At 40.0% G+C, this 21,693-nt stretch overlaps 1 pseudogene; it reads left to right on the top strand.

Annotated features, from left to right (window-relative positions):
* The first annotated feature begins 13,987 nt into the window (after positions 1 to 13,987).
* LOC101612501 lies at positions 13,988 to 17,389 on the top strand (annotated as a pseudogene).
* Positions 17,390 to 21,693: the final 4,304 nt, after the last annotated feature.

Raw genomic sequence — 21,693 nt, 5'->3', positions numbered from 1 at the left:
AAGTAAATAATAAAAGAACTAAGTGGAGGGGCCTCATTCATATGAAAACCTTATAGAGAGATGTGATATAAGATTAATTTGTACCACTAACCTGTCTCATAAATAACTATGTGACAGTTTACTTGGCCAAATACCACATTCTCTCAGTTATCATATTTTATTTTATTTATTTATTTGTTTTTGTTGTTTTTTTTTTTCTGCAAGTACAGGGAGTTTGGTACCATAATTAGGCTCATCCGTGACCTACCCCCTCCCCATTGGCCACTCCTTGTTGAGGTATATGGGTTGTGCATTGTGGAGTTGGCCCACAGTTATTGGTACTATAAATGTCTCTGCATATTATGACCCAACATGTGGCTCTGACATTCTTTCTGCCCTCTATTCCACAAAATTTCCCTGAGCAATGTTGGGTTAATTTTTGGTATGCTTCAGTGATGAGGTGTTGGGGGCCTCTGAGGCTCTGGCTCTCTGATTTGGTAGGCATTGATTTTTCTCTGTGTTGGTCTCCTTCCCCCTTGTGCTGGTATTTGGTTCATCAGGAAAACAGCACCCTTGCTTGTTTCGCCAATTTTTCTTAGTTTCAGCCAGGGCCCTTTTAAGGTATGATGGGGTGGCTCTCTCCTTAGGATCTGCATCTATCTGAAAAAAAGAAGCAGATTCTCCAAAGGAGAGTAAGATAGCACCAGGACAAATGAGATAGCCCTTACTTTTTTTTATAGAGGGTTTAATAGGTGTAGGCCTTCTTGTAGCCCATGATTGATGATAGCTTGATATTGGAGAGTGGGCTTATGTTTGGATATGGTTCTGACTTGTTTCCCAGCTCCAGCTATGGGTCTTGTACCGCTGAGGGGATCAGTTAGCCGAATCAAGAGCAAGTTGGTTCCCCACCATGGCTGTGTTCCACTATTGCACTTGTGTGGGCATCACAACAGGTTATTTGCTGCTAAGTTGCTTGGACAGATAATGGTGATTTCCCCCAGTTGCCCATGTAGTACCTTTTGGCACTAGAAATGCTGACTGTCTGGGGACTGACTCTCTCCTAGCTTCTAGCCATACAGTTCTATTCTTTCTGTCAGCTGCATATGGTGTCTTCAGCAATAGGGTCTTACCACTAACCTTTGGTGGGTCATGAAGTACTCTGACAGAAATCTGTCATTCTTTTACAAAACCTTTTAGGTTTCTCTGATCAAAAGCTCATTGTGGGTGATAGCCCCATGCTGGTACTGGGAGTTACAGGTCAGGGCCCACTAAGAAAATGAGGAAAAAAGGTAACTAATATATAGGAGTTAGAGAGGCAAGAGAGATAGAGAGGGAGAGGGAGAGGGAGAGGAGGGGAGGGAAGATGTAGAGGATTTAGGTTAGACTTGATTCTATCCTCTCCAGTGTCTTGTGGTTCAGGCCTGTAAGGACCTGGTGAAGGTTCAGCCATTTGGTCTGCCTTTTAGGAAGTAGAATTTTATGGTACCATTGCCGTTTGGGCATAGCTTAATGTTTCCCACCACTTCGATGCCCTCCCCTCACTCCCCATCCCTCCTAGTGTCTAGTCCATGAGATGCTTGCTGGGTATGTAAGGTATCTTGGGTACATTAAGGTTAGATCCTGTAGATGAGTGAGAATTCCATTGTGTAGATATACCACATCTTAGTTATCCATTCTTCTAGTGATGGACATCTGGGTTGATTCCAGTTCTTAGCTATTATGAATTGAGCCACTACAAACATGGTTGAGCAAATCTCTCTGGCCTGTGGTTTGAAGGTTTTAGGGTAGATGCCCAGTAAAGGAATAACTGGGTCTGTTGGTATCTCTATAGTCAGCTTTTTCAGGAGTCTCCATATTGCTTTCCAAAGTGGTTGTACCATCCTACATTCCCACCAACAGAGGATGAGTGTTCCTACTTCTCCACATGCTCGCCAGCATTTATTTTCATTTGATTTTTTGATGTTTACTATCCTTATTGGGGTAAAGTGGCATTTCATAGTTGTTTTAATTTGCATTTCTCTGATGATTAGGGATGATGAACATTTTCTTAAGTGGGTGTTTGCCATTTGTATTTCTTCCTCTGTGAACTTCCTGTTCATCTCTTTGCCCCATTTTGTGAATGGGGTGTTTGACTTCTTACTGTTTAGATTTTTGAGTTCTTTGTATATTCTAGAGATTAGGCTTCTATCAGTTGGATAACCCGCAAATATTTTCTCCCATTCTGTGGGTAATCTAGTGTCTTTGCTTATTGTATGCTTGTCTTTTAAGAAACTCTTCAGTTTCATGTGATCCTATTGGTTGAGTGACTGTTTAAGATCGGGAGCTACTGGGGTTATGTTCAGGAAGTCTTTTTCCATTCCTATATCATGGAAAGTACTTCCTTAATTTTCTTCCAGTAGTATTTGAATTTCTGGTCTTATATTGAGGCCTTTGATCCATTTGGATTTGAGTGTAGTGCATGGTGAAATGTGTGGATCAAGTTTCAGTTTCCTGCATGTGGTTATCCAGTTGTTTCAGCACCATTTATTGAAGATGCTGTCTTTTTTCCAGCCTATATTTTTCAGGCCTCTGTTGAATATCAAGTAACTATAGTTCCTTGACCCAAAGTCTGGGTACTCAAGTCTATTCCATTGGTCTATACCGCTGTTTTTATTCCAGTACAATGCTGTTTTTATTACTATGGCTTTGTATTATAGCTTTAGATCAGGTATGGTGATGCCACCAGAGGTATTTCTTTTGCTGAGGATATGTTTGGATATGCGAGGCTTTCTGCCTTTCCATATGAAATTTGAGATCATTTTTCTATCTCTGTGAAGAACACTGTAGGGATTTTAATTGGAATTGCATTGAATCTATATATTGCCCTTGGTAGGATTGTCATCTTCACAATGTTAATTCTGCCTATCCAGGAGCATGAGAGGTTATTCTATTTTCTCAAGTCCTCTTCAATTTCTTTTTGAGTGTTTTTATGTTTTGTTGTATAGATCTTTCACTTCCTTGGTTAACATTATTCCAAGGTATTTTTTGTTGTTGCTGCTGCTATTTAAACTGGGACTATGTCTCTTATTTCTTTCTCTCTATCTTTGTCATTTGCATATAGAAATGTTACTGATTTTTGTGCATTGATTTTGTATCCTGCTACTTTGCTATAGGAGTTAATCACCTTCATGAGTTTTGGGATGGAGTCTCTCGGGTCTCTCACATATACAATCATGTCATCAGTGAATAGAGCTAACTTAACTTCTTCCTTTCCAAATTGCACACTTTTATTTCCTTGTCCTGTCTTATTGTTTGAGCTAGGACTTCCAGTGCTATATTGAAAAGCTGAGGGGAGAACCCCCGCAGCCGCGGCGCAGCAAAAAGCCGCCAGACTCTCGGCTCAAGCCGCAGGAAAAGCCAGGTGCGGGATTTTCCCCTCACACGGCGCTCTCCGCAACTCGGGAAACGTGAGGGGAGAGTGGCAGCGAGCAGCGGAGGAGAAGACCGCGAAATAGAAGAACACGTGGAGCAGCGAGACAACCAGAGCAGCCGCGGCTCCCTCCCCTCCCCCACCGCCTGAACCCAGCTCCAGCAAACACAGCAGCAGCCCGGGACCCGGCCACGCCAACTTGGGCTGACAGCAGGACCCAAGCAGGAGCAGAGTTCGGCAGCAACTTCTTCGGCTCCAGCACCGGTACCAGCGGCCCCAGCAGCAGCGGACCCAGGAGCGGCAGCAGCGGCAGATCCCGCAGCAGCGGCTTCGGGGGGAGCAGCGGTGGTGGACACGGCAGCGGCAGCTTCAGCAGCGGTGGTGGCTCCGGTGGTGGCAGCTACGGTAGCAGCAGAGGCAGCAGCAGCAGCTCGGTTTGCCCCGTAGGAAAAGCTGAGGGGAGAGAGGACAACCCTGTCTTGTTTCTGATCTTAATCAGAATTCCTCCAGTCTCTCTCCATTAAGTATTATTTGCGCCTTTGGAGCTTTGTATATTGCCTTTATTATGTTAAAATATGTACCAACTATGCCAACTCTCTCCAATGTTTTCATCATGAAGTGATATTGTATCTTGTCAAAGGCCTTTTCTGCATCTGTTGAAATGATCATGTGCCTTTTATGTTTAACCTACTTTATTTGGTGTATTACATTGACAGATTTCCATATGTTGAACCACCCTTGTTGTCCTGGGAAGAATCCCACTTGGTCAAGGTGGATGATGCTTTTGATGTGTTGTTGAATTCAGTTTGGAGGATTTTGTTCAGGATCTTTGCATCTAGGATCATTAGGGAAATAGGCCAGTAGTTTACTATTCTTGTGGTATCTCTGTCTGGTTTTGGAATTAGGATGATACTAGCTTCATAAAAGGAGTTGGGTAGCATTCCCTGTTCTTCTATTGTGTGGCAAAGTTAATGTAAGATTGGTTTGATTTCTTCCATGAGGGTTTGATAGAATTCAGCTGAGAAGCCATCTTGTACTGCAGTCTTCTTTTGGGGGAGGTTTTTTATTACTTTTTCAATCTCCATGAGTGTGATGGGTTCATTGAGGTGAATAATCTGCTCTGAGTTTAGCTTTGATAGATGCTTTGCATCCCGGAATTTATCCTTCTCCTCCACATTTTCCAGTTTTGTGGAGTAGAGGTTTTTGAAATAAGTCCTGATGATTCTCCCAATTTCACATATGTCTGTTGTGATCTCTCCTTTTTCATTTTGAATCTTGTTAATTTGAAGCCTCTCCTGTATTTGCTTGATCAAATTGGCCAGGGATTTGTTAATCTTGTTTATTTTTTCAAAGAAACAGCTCTTTCTTTTGTCAATTGTGTTAATTTTTTCCTTGGTTTCCAATTCATTAATTTCTGCTCTGATTTTAATTATTTCCTTCCTTCTGGGGCTCTTTGGGTTGGATTTTTCTTGTTTTTCCAATGCCTTTAGGTGGATGGTTAGGCTATTGATTTGGGATTTTCTATCTTTTTTTTTTCATTTTTTTTTTAAATTTATTTATTTGAGAGCGACAGACATAGAGAGAAAGACAGATAGAGGGAGAGAGAGAGAATGGGCGCACCAGGGCTTCCACCCACTGCAAACGAACTCCAGACACGTGCGCCCCCTTGTGCATCTGGCTAACGTGTGACCTGGGGAACCGAGCCTCGTACCGGGGTCCTTAGGCTTCACAGGCAAGCACTTGACCACTAAGCCATCTCTCCAGCCCTCTTTCTGTCTTTTTGATGAAGGCATTGAGTACTATGAATTTTCCCCTGAGGATTGCCTTCATTGTGTCCCATAAGTTTTTGTATGATGTGTTCTCATTGTCATTCAATTCCAGGAATTTTGCAATTTCATTTTTTATTTCATCCACTATCTATTTATTGTTTAAGAGTGTGCTATTCAGTTTCCAGTTGCCATTGGGTTTCTTGTTGTTGATTTCTAGGAATATAGCATTATGATCTGATATGATGTAGGGAATTATGTCGATTTTCCTAAATATGTGGAGGCAGTCTTTGTGACCCAGTATATGGTCTATTTCAGAGAATTTTCCATGGTCTGCTGAGAAGAATGTGTAGTCTGTGGAATTGGTATGGAAAGTTCTGTAGATGTCTGTTAGTTCTAAGTGCTCTATGGTTTTGTTGTGCTCTCTTACTTCCCTGTTGAGCTTCTGTTTGGATGATCTGTCTATTACTGATAATGGTGTGTTAGTCCCCAGCTATGATGGTGTTGGTGGTTATTTCTGTTTTATTCTCAAGTAGGTTTTGTTTTATGACCTGTGGTGCCCCTGTGTTTGGTGCATACAGATTTATGATTTTAATATCCTCTTGATGGATTGTTCTCTTTATAAGTAGGAAGTAGCCTTCTTTGCCTTTTTTGATTGTAATATCCTCTTGATGGATTGTTCTCTTTATAAGTAGGAAGTAGCCTTCTTTGCCTTTTTTGATTGTTTTTGGTCTGAAGTCAATTTTATCTGATATTAATATAGCTACACCTGCTTGTTTCTTATTCCCATTTGCTTGGAATATTGTTTTCTACCCTTTCACCCTGAGGAGGTTTCTGTCTTTAGTGGTAAGGTGGGTTTCTTGAAGGCACCAGATTGAGGGGTCTAATTTTTTGATCCACCCTGTTATCTTGTGTCTCTTGATGGATGAATTAAGGCCATTAATATTTAGGGTGATGACTGTGAGATTTGATTTGATCCCTGCCATGTTGTGGTGGTAGAGATGTGTTGACATTTCAATGGAATTTGAAATTTTTTCTGTCTACTCTGGGTTTGGTTGCTGTGATCTGCTTCTTGTAGGCATTTTTGTTTGGTTATTTGTTTCTTTTCTGTGGAGAATTTCCTGGAATACTTTCTGTAGGTTTGGTTTTGTGTTCATATAATTGTAAAGCTGAGTTTTGTCATGGAAAGTTTTCCTTTCACCATCTATTATAAGGGAGACTATTGCCGGGTAGAGTAGTTTGGGTTGAAAGCCATAGTTTATTAGAGTTTGAAGAGTTTCATTCCAGGCCCTTCTAGCTTTCAGGATTTCCATTGAGAAGTCTGAAGTAATTCTGATGGGGTTTCCATTGAAAGTGATGTGCTGTTTTTCCCTAGCTGCTTTTAGGATTTTCTCTTTGGTGTCAATGTTTAGAGTCTTAATGATAATATGTCTTGGGGAGTTTCTCCTTTGGTCTAGTCAGTTAGGAGTTCTGTTTGCTTCTTGAATCTTGATGGGCCTTTCTTTTAAGAGATGGGGGAAGTTTTCTTCAATTATTTTGTTAAATAAGTTCTCCATGCCTTTGGTCTGAAATTCGTCTCCTTCTTTTATTCCAATGATTCTGATATTAGGACGTTTAAGTGTATCCCACAATTCCCTCATGTTCTGGTCACAGGAACTTTTGAACTTACTGAAATTTTTGGACTCTCTAACTGTTTATTCCATCCTGTCTTCCAGATCAGAATTTCTATCTTCCACTTCGCTGACTCTATTCTTGAGAGCCTCTAGCGAGTTTTGGACTTCTTCAATTAAGTTTTCATTTTCTACTGCTTTCCTATGTATCACTTCCATCGCTTTGTCCAGCTCCCTTTTTGTCTCATTTTCTGATTTTCTTGATGATTCTTGGAAATCATCCTTGCATTTCCTTATGTTTTCATTTAGTGTGGCCAGCTGATTTTTAAGGTCCTCTTTTTTTTTTCACTCTCCCCCAACTTTCTTAGCTCTCTTTGAATTCCTTCCAGTGTCTTATCCTATTGCTCTAGCTTAGATGATTATCTGTCCTTTGTAGATTTCTTGCAAGTTCTAGCAGTAGGTTGGTCAGGGTTGCATTTCTCATAGCTTCCACTTGATGTTCTGATCCTAAACACTCTTCTATGTTTTGGTTAGATGTAATCCTTGTTGGACTGGGTGATCTGTCTGGATTATCTTGCATTTTATTTTTCATGTTAGTTCTTTTGCGCTGTGGTCTACCCATGTCAGTGTATGAGCAAGTAGGTGGTTGTAGCAGCCTGGGATCTAGCTCAATGAGAATTCAAGGCAGCCTGGGGCAGTTGCAAACATCCTGGGTTTTTGCTCTCTCTTGCCAAAGCCGCCTATCTATTGCCTGGCAGGGGCACCAAATTTGCCTGAATTCTCACCCAGTAATGCACCAAAGCTGCCTGCCTTTGAGTTTGAAAGGGGACTGAGGTAGCAAACCCTGAAGCTGCCCAAACTCTGGCTGTTAGCACTGGGACCTGCAAACAGTCTGCACTCTCCTGCCTCAGGGGAGTGGGGTATGGGTGGCAATGGACAGGTAGGGGATTGCACCTGAGCTGTCGCTAGTGACTCAGTGTTGTCTTGTGTGGCCCTTGCTGTGGGACTGGGCCTGCTGCACGTGCAATTGTAGTGCAGAGGCAGCTGATGTGGGCACAGGATCGGGACACAGCAGAGGCTGGCCAGCAGGCAAGTGATCGGAGCACAGCAGCAGGGGGTCTGGTAGCCACCTAATCACAGCAGAGGTGGCCCCCACAGGTGTGCGAACCGAGCACAGTGTGTTTGGCCAATGCCCAGGATCATTGCACAAAGGCAGAGGTCCCCCTGTCAGCACATTGGGCTGGTGGGCGCACGATGGTCTGTCAGGCGTGCGATCGGAGCACAGCCACATGGCATGGGGCATGGGGCACAGGGTGTAGGGCGCGGGTCATGGGGTGCGGGGTGCAGTGTCTGTATGGGGGGGTAGACTACCCACCTGAGAGGGCATCCGTGCTTCCCTGTTTTTCCCCACTCTGTGCCCTCCCACTGGCAAGAAGACCCTGATAACCCTTAATTTCTTGCCTTTCTTTCCCCAGTATCTGCAGCACAGCTAGGCAGTCGCCATCTTTCCGGAAGTCCTTTTTTTTTTTTTTTTACAAATGATTTATATTTAAAACACTAAAACCTCTTCTTTTCAAAGTACAGTTTATGTTGTTAGTAAACATTGTATAAGATATTGATTTCTGTGGTTATATCATTGATAATGCTATTGGTTTGTCTCAGGACAACTTTTCTTGAAAACATTAACAACAGAGAAAATGCCTCATAAATATATTTCCTTTGTGTTCTGTAACAAGTGGACTTGATATTTTCAGGCTGTCTCTGGTGTTTACCTTCAAGACTAGCTTCATGTAGTTCATATTTATATTCAAATATGGAATCTCAAAAATGTGTTCCCATCATCTACATCATCATCACTCATTCTGTCCAACAGGTAACTATTGTAGGAACATTATTCACAAGGTAATTTGCTTTCTTCATTCTTATTGACTGCCCTGGCCAGCAGGGAGTTGAACAAGGACTCAAGGAGAAGCTAACCTGAATGGGAAAAGGCAAACAGACACAAGAAGTAGACCATGCTAGGTGTTTGTCAAGGCCTTGAGATTTTATTTTTTCCACGTAAGTTTATATAGGGTTGTAGAGGGAAGGGGATGTGGTCAGTGCAAGGAGTTGTAGGGGGAGGGGACGTGGTTAGGGCAAAGATCACAAAGTTGTTGGTTAAACCACAACGCCTTTGTTTCTTCATCAGCTACCGGAAGGCTGAGGGGGTGTTTAGCCAGGTGTACAATCCCATTGTTTTTGGTAGTTGAATATTAGGGAGGAAGTAGAAACTTAACTTGCTATATGGCGGTTTCTGATAACATGGCCGAGGTTTGGTTCATAGCTCCCAACAATTTACATTTGCTTTGCTAACTCATCCAACATTTGTGAATCCTGTTTAGATGATACTGGGCTCAAATGTTCTGCCTATTTGTATTCTTCTCTATGCTTGCAGAGGGCCTCCTGACTGATTATATACAGACTTGAAAGCAAGGCAGATATCATGGTATTCGACCACAGAAGACTTTTTTAAAGTCCCTGATCATTCCTGTAAGCACCCTGAACTCATTTTGTGTAGGTTTGTTAACTGGGGATTCCTAAATCAGCAATCAAAAATTGATCACTGCTGGGCCTAAATTTTCCCCTTTCCTTGAACAATGATTATTTTATCATCTGTTCCTTAAACTCTGCTGAGATTTCAAAAGTCCCTTCATACATTGAACTCATTTGTGTAGTATGACTTTTGTGTACTCCTTTTTTTTTCTTTTTGTTTTACTGAGGTAGGATTTTGTTCTAGTCCAGGCTGACCTGTAATTCACTATGTAGTCTTGGGTGGCCTCAAACTCATGGCAACTCTTCTACCTCTGCCTCAGGAATGCTGGGATTAAAAGTATGTGCCACCACACCTAGCTTGTGTACTCCTTCTGTTTATGTCTTCCATATACACCGAGTGCTGAGAAGTTTTGAGAAGTTTCATGTTCAGGTCGTATACCTCCTGGCCCACCTCAGAGGTACATAGAAAAAAATTTCAATGATTTATGAAGAAGACATGTGGTATCCTTCCTCCATCTTTTACGCAACCTTTCTCATTGGGGATTAGGATGGTTTATAAGTAGTGTGAAATACCAAGGAAGAATCTTTGTACCATATTATTGTTTCCTGAAGAAAAACTCTTGAATACTTCCTTGCTGCTATAGGCTACAGAACAGCTGTTGGAGATTCTCACATGACTCAGAAAGAGGCTATGCCTAGCCTTCCAGCCTCCCTGCTTATGTGGAACAACCTGTGAGGAGAATTCACACAGCTATCTATCATGAAATCTTCTTGCTATCACATATCACTTGAGCTAGTGAATGGATGCAAGGAACATCCATGGAATTACAGGCAGTGAGTAAAGATGTACCTATGGCCTGAGGAGGGTGATTATTAGGTGGGAAAATTATTTCAAAAAGAGAAATAACTAGAGGTTTGGGGATATGGCTTCATAGATAAAGCACTTGCTATACCCACATGAGAACCTGAGTTTATATCCTCATAAGTGCTGAGCATGGCAGTGAATGTCTATAACCACAGTGGTCAGGATGCTATGACAGGTAGATCCCCAAAGCAAGCTGGCTACCTAGACTAACTGAACTGGTGAGTTCTGGGATCAGTGAATAAGAACTTATCTCAATAAGTAAGGTAAAGAGTGACTGAGGAAAACACTGTTTGCTATCCTTTGGCCTCCACACATGCAGAGATGTGAACAAACAACTACCTGCCACAGATGTTGACCCTCACACATATGAACATGATCTAAGTCAGTTTTAACAAAATTATGGCATTTCCTACAAAGGCTTTATAAATTAAATTCAAAAGTAAAATTTTTATATCAGTTTCATTTTATTCTTAATAATGTTTAGTTTTGCTACTTTTAAAGATTTTGCTGATTTTTTGTATAATTCACTCAATATAATTCTATTGAGCTCCTTTTATGCATCAGGTACAAAGCTACTTTTTGGGAGGATGGACAAGAAAATATGTCTGCCTGTCCTGGAATAAATTATGATGGCAAAATATAGTTATAAAATAGATTTATAAACAATGATATGGGAATATAAAATCCCATGTGACCCTTACATGCAATATTAACTTCGTATGTGATGGATATAGCAAATATTTCATACCAAAGAATACCACTGTTTTGCATCTTTAGTAGAAGGATGTGCACTACGAAACATGTCATCCTCAGGTGTATTCCCCATCAAAGGCATGCACTTAAAGTAAATAAATTTCCCAGATTCTAGCATAACAGATAGGTGGAGCAGGTTACTGAAACTGTAGGTTGTTTGAAGATTGTGAAAGTCTATGAAATAGTACAGAGATTTAGCTAATTCTGTAGGAAATGGAGGAACCACAAACATTTCGTGGGAGTATGAATTACCACATTATTATGAGCAAAATCAAATTCCTCAGTATGAAGGTAGAGCTAACTGGTTTGAGGAAGGTGGTGAACTTGATGAGTATCCTCAAATATAAGGCAATAGGGGGAATTGAGATAAAATACTTAGGAGAGATTGCATATAGAAAATCAAAGATCATAAAGTTTTGTCTTTTTGGCTTTTATGCTCTATGGTGTATATACTTACCTCCTTCTCTTCCTCTCTCTCTCTTTCTTTCCTCTCTTTCTCCCTCTCACTGTCTTGATTTCTCTTGCTCTCTCACTGGTGTGAGAATCGCCCTTCTCTCTCTTTCTCTTCTTTTTCCCTCTCTATCTCTTCTTCATCTATCCTTTTCCCTTTCTCTCACCCATTACAATAGTCTTAAAATATATAAAAATATTTTATAATTAATTGGATTCAAGAGCAGACAGAGTTATTACTCCAGTTTCCAACTTGGAAAGCTGGGTGAGTAGGAGTGCAATTAATTGCAATCAGTAATAGAGTAGGTGGAGAATTTATTCCAAGTTTAATGGGTAGTTATTAGAGACTGATATTCTTGCTATGGAAAATTATAAAACAGTACACAATACAAAGTAATCTATTTAATAAGTATCAAAGCTACCAAGGTGATTGGGGAAGAGAAAGAAACATTAGAAGGGCCCTCATACATTCTATGAGACACTTTTTCCTCAGGTAAATTTTCAAATCTTGTTATGAGCAAAGAAGCTAAAATTTGGACAGAAGACTATAGCTAAGGTACAACGAAGCTAGACAGATTTTCAACACATTCACAAGGCCAAAGAGAGAAAAATAATACATGGCAAGTAAGTAAGAACATCAGTGGTTCAGAATCCAGAGAAAAGTATCAGAATAGAAATGTGAGTTGGACACTCCAGAATTTTCACTTTCTATATTGCTTGAATCCTTAAGCTATGCAAGATCAGAGGCTAAGGTATACAACTGCAGACCTCTTAAAGGCAGAATGGAGTTTTCAGCATTTCTAGAGAATGGAAGTGAGTAGAATTATAGTTCCAGATTTGTCAATGGCAAAAGACCATAGTCAACACTTCCAGATTCACTAGCAACTCCTATAGGCTGCTTCTCCAGAAGTAGACATGAAATAGCATTAGCCTGAGCCTTACAAAAACAGCAGTCGCATTTCAACTCTGTTCATTTCCTAATTTGATTAAGTTGTTCTGCCTCCACGTTATCTCCCTATGAAGAAAGAATGCAACTTTTCTGTGGAAAAAAAACATGATACAGAGCTTTTCTAATTTTTATTTCACAGTACTTGCCTTCAACACAAAATTACTACATATACCAAGAAATAGCCTGAAGGCAGTAGAAACACATTCATGATTGTCACTGTTGTTGGAGCTATCAGAATTGAACATGAAAATTATTTTGCTTAATATATTTAAGAATATAGATGTCAACATGGAGATTTTTCATCAGAAAGGAAGAACTCATGAAAAGATTTAAGTTATTATAAACCTGAAAATGCAACAATTAAAAAAAATAACTAACAAGGTTTAATAGCATACTGTACTCTCAAAAGGTACTGTTATTGTAACAGAATCATGCAAAATATATAAACACAAATATAGAGAGGATAAAGGATGAAAGAGTAAAATGAACATAAGAGCTGCATAAATATTCAGGAGGGAGAGGCAGAAAGGGCATTAATGTAAAATCAGCCAGAGCTACATAGTGAGATGAAGGGAAGAAAGGAGAGGGAGAAAGGTAAATGTATAATATAATTGCAAATGAATTCCTGGATACAAATGATACAGTAGATCTGTAGTGACATGTGAAGAAATCATAAAAAAAATAAATTATGGTAGAGAATTTTGGACCAAAACACTGAAGAAGGTATATAGGACTGGATATTTGGCTCACTGATTAAAGGAACTTGTTGGCCAAGCTTGCAGATCTGGGATTCAACACCCTAGCCACTCACAGGAATTCATTTGTAATGTCAAGAGACCTTGGCATGAATGCATGTGCATGCATGTACATACACACATGCAAATAAAAGTTTTTAAAAGAAGACACTGATGGCATGGGCCTGAAATTCCAGCTACTTGGGAGGCAGAGGAATGTGGATTATAAATTCAAGACCTGCCTTTGCAATTTAATGTCTCAAAGTAAAAGAAGAAAAGAGGGCTAGGTATAAAGCTCAATAGTAGAATATTTGTCTGGCATCCTCAAGGTTCAACCTTCACTGCTATAGGAAAAACAAACTTAAATTGTGTAGAAATCAGACTAATGTATTAGGAAGAAAACCAAAATTTAACATTTCTATTAGCAGTTCAGATGCTGAAAATAAAAGTAAAGGAAAACATCTAGAAAAGAAAAACTTCCACATGAAAAACCACAACACTAACAAGTGATTTGAATAATAGGGGCAAGATTATGTTAAAATGACATAATTTAAGAGTTAAATATAGAGTCAAGTATCAAATCATTATCAAGTGACTCTAAGAAGAACACACAGCAAAGAAAGTTCCTCAGGTAACTTAAAATTGTACAAGGTAAGGGCCAGAGAGATGGCTGAGTAGTTAAGTATACTTCATATGCAAGCATGAGGGATTGAGGGTCACCAGATTTGAATATTCAGATCCCATGTAAATATCTGGGTATCACCACGTATGCCTGTATCCCCATTCCTATGAGGGGATCAAAGAAGAGGGAAATCAGCCAGATTTGTGAAAAATAGCAAGGTCTGGTATCAATAAGAGACTCAAGCTCCAATAAGAATGGTCTGAAGAACAACTGAAGAACAATGGAGCTGGATACAATCTGCTCTAGGCACCACTGCCCATGGCAGGTGAGCAGCACATCCTCCAATCCACTACCATCACTTCAGGCAAGTACATGGGACACAATGAGGGAATACATGGGGTGCCATAAGGGCACATTACATGTGCACTCACTCACACACACATTACACACGCATACACACACACGATTTAAGAAAAAATATATATATACCACTGGTAGGTATCACATCCCTACCACTGAAAATTTTCTAGTAGAAATCTACGGCTTCTGGATATGCTGCTATCAAAAGAAGTAGGCTTTCATGTGTCTTATTCAGAATCTCTTGAATTTTGAATGACTCTCCCCCTACCCTTCTCTTACTCAATCTCTTCCCCTGGCCTCAATTAGGCCATTCCACTCCCTGTAATCTTTTCTTCTACTTCCACATATATAATACTATCCCCTAAAGTCCTTTCTTCTCCTCCCTCCCTTATAGCCTTTACCCAGCTTACTGGCCTCTCCTACTGAATTTTTTTGGTTCCAGCTCACACAAAAGTCTAAACATTTGTAGCTAGGATCCGCATATGAGAGAAAACATGTGATGTCTGGCTTTCTGGGACTGAGTTACCTCACTTGGTGAAATCTTTTCCAGATCCAACCATTTCCAAGCAAATTTCATAATTTAATTTTTCTTTACTGCTGAATAGAACTCCATTTTGTAGATGTACCACATCTTTATTATCCATTCACCTGTTGAGGGACATCTAGGCTGGTTCCATTTACTAGCTATTGTGAATACAGTAGCAATAAACATGGTTGTGCAAGTATCTCTAAGGTAGTGATAAGTTAACCAGGGAGCCCCCTGCCACCTCCAAAACAGTACAGGCTTTTACCAAGGCCCTTGGTTTCCCAGGAGTAACAGATGTTAAGACCCTATTGCAGAAGACTTCACGTGTATGGGAAGCAAGATCACTGAAAAATCAAGGTGGTTCTGAGCTGAAAACCTTCTCCCTGTAGGCCAGCCAACTGTAATCTGAAAACATGCAGCCCTATGGGAGACAGAAGTCATCGGTGGTAAAACAGTGGACACTGGAAGCCTCATGTTGGGTCAGACAGGCCAAATGACCAAATAGGTACAATAGTGGCATGTCTGCTCTGGGGGAAGCCAACTGCTCTCTAATTGGCCTGGAGGCCTGCTCTGTAGGAGGGAACTCATGCCTGGTACTGAAAACCTAATCAAAAGCCTATGGCTGAGATGGTCATGTGCCTTAGGGGTAGAAAGTCTGTTCGTGTCTGGCTAAATGCATGTGTTATTCTCACCAAAATGCCTTGTAAACACTACAGTTAATTTGCATATTCATGTATTAATGCTACTCTCACCTTTGGTTAGAGGAGCTTCTCTTTTCAGATGGCAGTAACCACTGGGATGACCCAAAATGCAACATATTGCTGAGAAGAAGTGATAGAAGAGTGCTCAACACTGAAACATTTTTATCACACCCTCCAAGGCTCAGTATCCATAGTGCAAGAGGTAGTGGAAAGAATGTAAGAGCCAAAGGAAGGGTACCACTACTTATAATACAACTGCACAGACAGAAATTGGCTTCAATATCCATGACTTTGCAGTGCCTAGCAATATCTTCACAACACCCTCATAAAGGAGAAAATGACATCAAAATAAAAGAGAGACAATTGGAGAGAGGAAGGGGATAAGATGGAGAGTGGAGTTGTGAAGCGGAAAATGGGGAGGGGGAGTAAAATGTCATGGTTTATTGTCTGTAAGTATAGAATGTTTTAATAAAATAAACAGGTAAAGATATGGATTTGTTTTGTTTTATTTTGATTTTAGCAGTTGGGCATAATGTATATGTTTGTTATTAGAAGAGTATGGCTCTGGGTTCCGTTTCTAGCACTACCACCACCACCACCAACAACAACAACAGCACACACACACACACACACACACACACACACACACACACATGCACGCATGCACACACACACACACTACCTTATTTTACTCCATATTTTCAAATAGTTAAAAAAGCAAAAATGTTTAGAAGGTATGTGAATATAAATAAATACTTATTATACAGAACATTGATGACAATATATTTGAAAAAAGTAACTTTACAATCTGTCATGGAACTGAAATGTACTACTAAAGGAAAAATAAGCACTGTTCCTGTCATATCTGATGGAGGTTGTAGTTTGAGTTGTCTGGAAGCTAGTAAGGAGAGTAACTTGCAATTAGACCATTGCAATGCACCACCCTCCCCCCAATTTTTCCAATGTCAATGCAGCACAAATAACCTTCCCTTAGATTTAGGCCTTATGCTACCATAAATTCTTGGTAAACATCATACCAATTTAAGTTTTGGTGATGACTGTGACTTTGAGGGAGTTGGAAGAGTGCTTCCCTAGGAAGGAAAATAAGAATCTGACCAGAAGAACAAGGAGTTTATTTATTTATTTTTTAATGAATGTTATGGTCAGTAAAGTAAATAGAAGGACAAGAGTGGAATTGGAATAAGAAAATATATGAGGAGTAGTCTGCGGAGGCCTGACGGCCTGTGCCAATGCCCAGCACTCCTGCCCCTCCACTATAGGAAAGAAAGAGAAAGAAAAGAAAAATAGAAAGGGTAAAGACAAGGAAAATGGCTCTGTATCCAGCAGTGAGACACCACCACCACCACCACAACCAAATGAAATCAGTCCTCTTCCACATGCTGTGGAAGAAGAGGAAGATGATGATTGGGGAGAAGATACAACTGAGGAAGCCCAGAGACACAAACTGGATGAGATTAGTGACCATGCAAAAGTTCTGACCCTCAGTGATGATTTGGAAAGAACTGTGGAAGTGCGTGTCAATATCCTGTTTGATTTTGTTAAGAAGAAGAAAGAAGAGGGCATCATTGACTCATATGACAAAGAAATTGTTGCTGAAGCAGAAAGACTAGATGTAAAAGCCATGGGCCCTCTTGTGCTGACGGAAGTTCTCTTTAATGAGAAGATTAGAGAGCAAATTAAGAAATACAAGCACCATTTCTTAAGATTTTGTCACAACAACAAAAAGGCTCAGCGGTACCTTCTTCATGATTTGGAGTGTGTGGTAGCAATGCATCAAGCTCAGCTCATCTCCAAGATTCCACACATCTTGAAGGAGATCTATGAAGTGGACCTTTTAGAGGAAGAGGACATCATCAGCTGGTCAGAAAAAGGCCTCTAAAAAATATGTCTTAAAAGAACTCGACAAAGAGATTCATGTCAAAGCAGAGCCATTTATAAAATGGCTGAAGGAAGCAGAGGAAGAATCTTCTGGTGGTGAGGAAGAAGATGAAGATGACAATATTGAGGTGGTGTATTCAAAGACTGCCAGTGTACCAAAGGTTGAAACTGTGACGTCTAACAAGGATGATGACATTGATATTGATGCCATTTAAAAGGATGGATGCAACCTAGCTTAACCGTGTAAAGCTGCAAATTTTTCTCCATTTTCAATCAGAAATGCAACATGTATGTGCAAAAGCTAAAATAGCTTAACATCATGCTACACTTGTTACTAAAAAGCTATTACTATGAGTGGTCTGTAATTAAGCCCAGTGAGACATCTAGGGAGTCCATCCATGTATCAGTGAACAGATGTAGTTTGCTTATTTCTAGCATGTTTCTTTTGGAAAAACTAGTGATGGACACATTTGGATCATATTTATACAATTCTAAAAATAAAGATTTGATTTTGGGCTCTGAATGCCTTACCCTAAAGTAAGTTGCTCCTTTAACAGATGTATCATCTAACCTGGTAAGGTCCTGGGATTGGAGCCTGTTAGATTTTTTTGTTAGTGCTGAGGCTATACAGAGGTCTTCAGCAAAATGTAGACACAAACTTAATTATAATGACCTTTTTAGCCACTAAGAAATTAATAGTACTTTCAAAGTTTATCTTTAGTCCCTTGAAATTGGTTAATGGCAATTCTTTTGTCGTACTGAGGTAGACTAATGATCAGTGTCAGTGCGACATCTTCCTAAGAAAAAAACGATCTGAGTGTCCTATAATCTTAAGAGCAAGTTTTGAAACTTGGAATTGTGGTTTTTCAGTTTGTGTAAATTTGTACCGAATTGTAGTCTTTGGAGTCATGTGCATTGCATGTTGGATGAGCCAGGGAAATTATTACATTAACAAATAGGTTAAAAAAATAAAGTATATGACTTCCAAGGCTATAAATTTATATTAATAAATGTCCCTAGCAAAACTGAGACCAAGCTAGCAGTCCAATTACCGATTAACTTAAGTAGGATGATTTGGAGTACACTATGTCTGTCAATTAAATTGGCAATACTATGGCCTCTATGGGAGTTTGAAGTTCCACTGACTCTTTCTTCAAGAATGCAGCATTTTGTGCTCCAAGAAATGCTGTGCCTCAATCACTGTCAGTAAATGCCTTGAGCTCAGACAGGAATAATGGTAACCTGTTGAGCTCCCATATTATGGCTCTTGTATTTGTAAGGCATCTGTTAACTTGATTTATATTTTTGGAAATCTGTAAGGCAAAAAATTCCAAAGTACGCTAATCAAGAGTATATAGTTATTTTCTAGGGCTGTTGTAAAAAAGTACTACAAAGTAGGTGGCTTAGAAAAACAGAAATATATTCCTTCACTGTTCTAGAGGCTACAAGTTGGAAATGAAATTCAAGGTGTGGACTGAGTTTCATTCTCTCTGAAGATTTCAGGGTATGATACTTCCTTGTCTCTTTAAGCTACGGTATTCTAGGTAATAGGATTTGTGTCACTTTGATTCCCTCTTCTTATCAAAGAAGCATTCATATTGGATCAAGAAGCAACCCTTTTCCAGTATGGCTTTATCTTAACTAATTGCAGTAATAATGAATGTGGTGGTTTGAATACATGGCCCCCCAATATATTCAGTGTTTTGTTAGTTTGTAGTTTGGATTCTGTAGCCACCTCATTGGAGGAGATGTCACTGAGCAGAGCTTAAGGTGTGGTGGTGGGTTTGAAATCCCAATCTAAAGATATGCAAAGTGCCTACTTCCACCTGGAATTCCTTAAGTGTGCTGTGTTTTTGTGGCTTTTGGTTTTTTCTCTCTCTGCTTGGTCCTTTAAGAGGGAGCTGACTTGTTCAGCCATTATGGAGCTTGCCCTGGATATGTAAGCTTCAATAAATATGCCTTCCTCCATAACTGTGCCTGGTCTGGAAGTTCATCTTAGCAAACCTGAGGTTGTTTGCTATAAAAATTGCTATGGTAAATGGGGTGAGATGAATCTGTCCATGTGGTCTTTTGGAACTTTTGTTTTGGGGGAATGGGCATGGACTTGGTAGTTACAACTGGAATTGCCTTCTTGTAAGCAAGGTATTAAGGACTATTCTGATGAGTTTGAAAATGCAGCAAGAATTGTATTTGCAGGCTCAGTTTATGAACTTAGAGGCTTTGCTTATGAACTTTCTAAGGGGAAGGAAAGACTGCAGAGGACTTGTTGCAACTGGGCTACTGGCATAAGGGCTGGCTGTGTCCTGCTACCCAGGCCCAGAGAGTTTGATCAAGGTTAAATTTGTAATGGACTGATGTGCTTGGCTGAAGATATTGGACTGAGAGATTTAAGATTTTAAGCAGGAGAACCTCAAGCAAGTTAAAATTACAGGCACTGAGACTGGTTTTAGGTTGCTGAAGTCAATGTTAACAAACATATTAACAATATTAAGGAAGATGGCCCATTAAAACAATGGAGTGAATGCCTGAGAAAACACTGATAGAAAATGCAAATTCTTTTGGAAAGAGTTGACTGGAGAAGGAACCTACTTTTCAAGGTCATGATATATTTTTTTCCGTGGACTAAGAATGTGGCTGTGTCCTACACATCTGGTATTGGTTTCAGAAGCAAGGAAAATGCACACAGTTCCAGGAACTGCTGCAGAGATGTGGCATGAGGCAGGGAGTGATGGCCCTGACATGCTGAAAGCCATTTGAAGACAGACTGTGGTTTTCACAAAAACCCAAAGATGTTTTGAATAAAACAGGATTTTGCAAGCATTACCACAGAGGCTGTTGGTCTGGGAAGGAAGTATTCCCTAGCTGCCCTGCCCAGTTGGAGGCGCAGAATCAGATAAACTGGAGACTGTCAGTCTCTGGTTATATTGGACCTCAACTGCAGAAGTTTGATGTTTGCTTGATCGTGGTCTTCTTTCTGTGCTAGGTAAGCCTAGCCCCACACTGCTTTTCTGACTCTGCCTGCCTTCTCTTTGCTTGGGTCACAGGGACACACAAGGGTCTGGAGTCCCTGTCATCCAGCCTGGCTGGGTAGTGGGGATAGTCTTCAACTACTTCTTTGTCTGGGAAATTGTTCCGCTTGTCTCTGTTTCATAGTTTGGGGTTTCACTTTAGTTACATTTATGACTTTACTCAGGTCTCCTAATCTACCACATGCTATTTCCCTTATACCCCAGATCTACCACATGGGTGCTTTCACTGACTCACCACTAGTGCTTTCACTAACTCTAGGTCTGCTCCCTGTGTAATTTCTTTAAACTCAGGGTAGCCATGAGTGTAAATTTTTCATTCCTCATTTCTCTTCTGGATTTCTGTGTCTCTGCTTTGATATTTTTCCTCTTATTTTCTCCTGAATCTAACCATTTGCCCTCTTAACTTCCCTCCATAAGAAAGCACATGTCAGATGCTGTATGTGTTCTTTCTTTTTATTTGTATTTATTTATTTTTTAGAGATAGGGTTTCACTCTATCCCAGGCTCACCTGGAATTCACTATGTAGTCTCAGGGTGGTCTCGATTTCACAGTGATCCTCCTTCCTCTGCCTCCAGAGTGTTTCTAATTCTCCATATATATGCCCCTAAGTTCTATCTTCCACATGCTTATGGCTCTACTTCAGTCTTTTCTTGAAAGCCTCAGTTAAAGTCCCCTACATGTGTTTGCAGCTGTATTTTTTTTCCTCCAGAAACCTTAATTTCTCTTAAATGAACCTTATAAACTATGCAGTGTTTCCACATGAGATCATGTTTCCTACTTCCTGCATGTTTATGACTGCTCTAGATTTCCTTTCTAGATCCCATTATTCCTTAAATAAACCCCACAACGTATGACATCCATTAAATACACTCTACAATTTGTGACATATTCCTAAGTGAACTTAATCATAATTTATCCTTCTTGAGCCCTTATCTATTAATTCTTTATTAAAGGTAGGGCAGAACCCAAAACTTGGGGTTCATAAATTCTGGATGACCCCTCATGAACCCCAAAGTCCTGCATTGCCATGATGTTACAGTTTGTGTTTATTGCTCAGTTGGATTTTCTGATTGTTTTTTTTTTTATTTTTTGGTATCCAGTCTACTATTGTGATCTCTTTTCTATTCTTTTCAAATTCTCTCCTCTTTGTCCTTTACTTTTTATTCTCTATAATTATAATCTTCCACAACATCAACACCTTCTAAAATCTATAGAAACTAACTTATCCCAGCTACTTTTGCCACTTCCATTATTTTCACAGTTTTAACTAGTGTCCTTACTGACCTAGCCTATGTCCCTCTTACTTCTAAGTAACAAATATCATAGCATAGTCCATGATTGCTTATGTATACACCAAATAAAAGGGATGATTTCTGTTAATTTGTTACTATGATACTCATAAAAGAAATACCTACAAGATTGGACCACTCATGTTGCTTGTATTCTACTCAGGGAGGAATATAGAGGCCATACCAGTAACTGTGAGCTCCTAAACTGAGGATAAAACTT

This window comes from Jaculus jaculus, chromosome X, assembly GCF_020740685.1.
Source record: "Jaculus jaculus isolate mJacJac1 chromosome X, mJacJac1.mat.Y.cur, whole genome shotgun sequence".
In the NCBI taxonomy this organism is placed as follows: Eukaryota; Metazoa; Chordata; class Mammalia; order Rodentia; family Dipodidae; genus Jaculus; species Jaculus jaculus.
The sequence above is the reverse complement of the archived record's forward strand: the minus strand, read 5'-3'. Positions and strand labels throughout refer to the sequence as shown.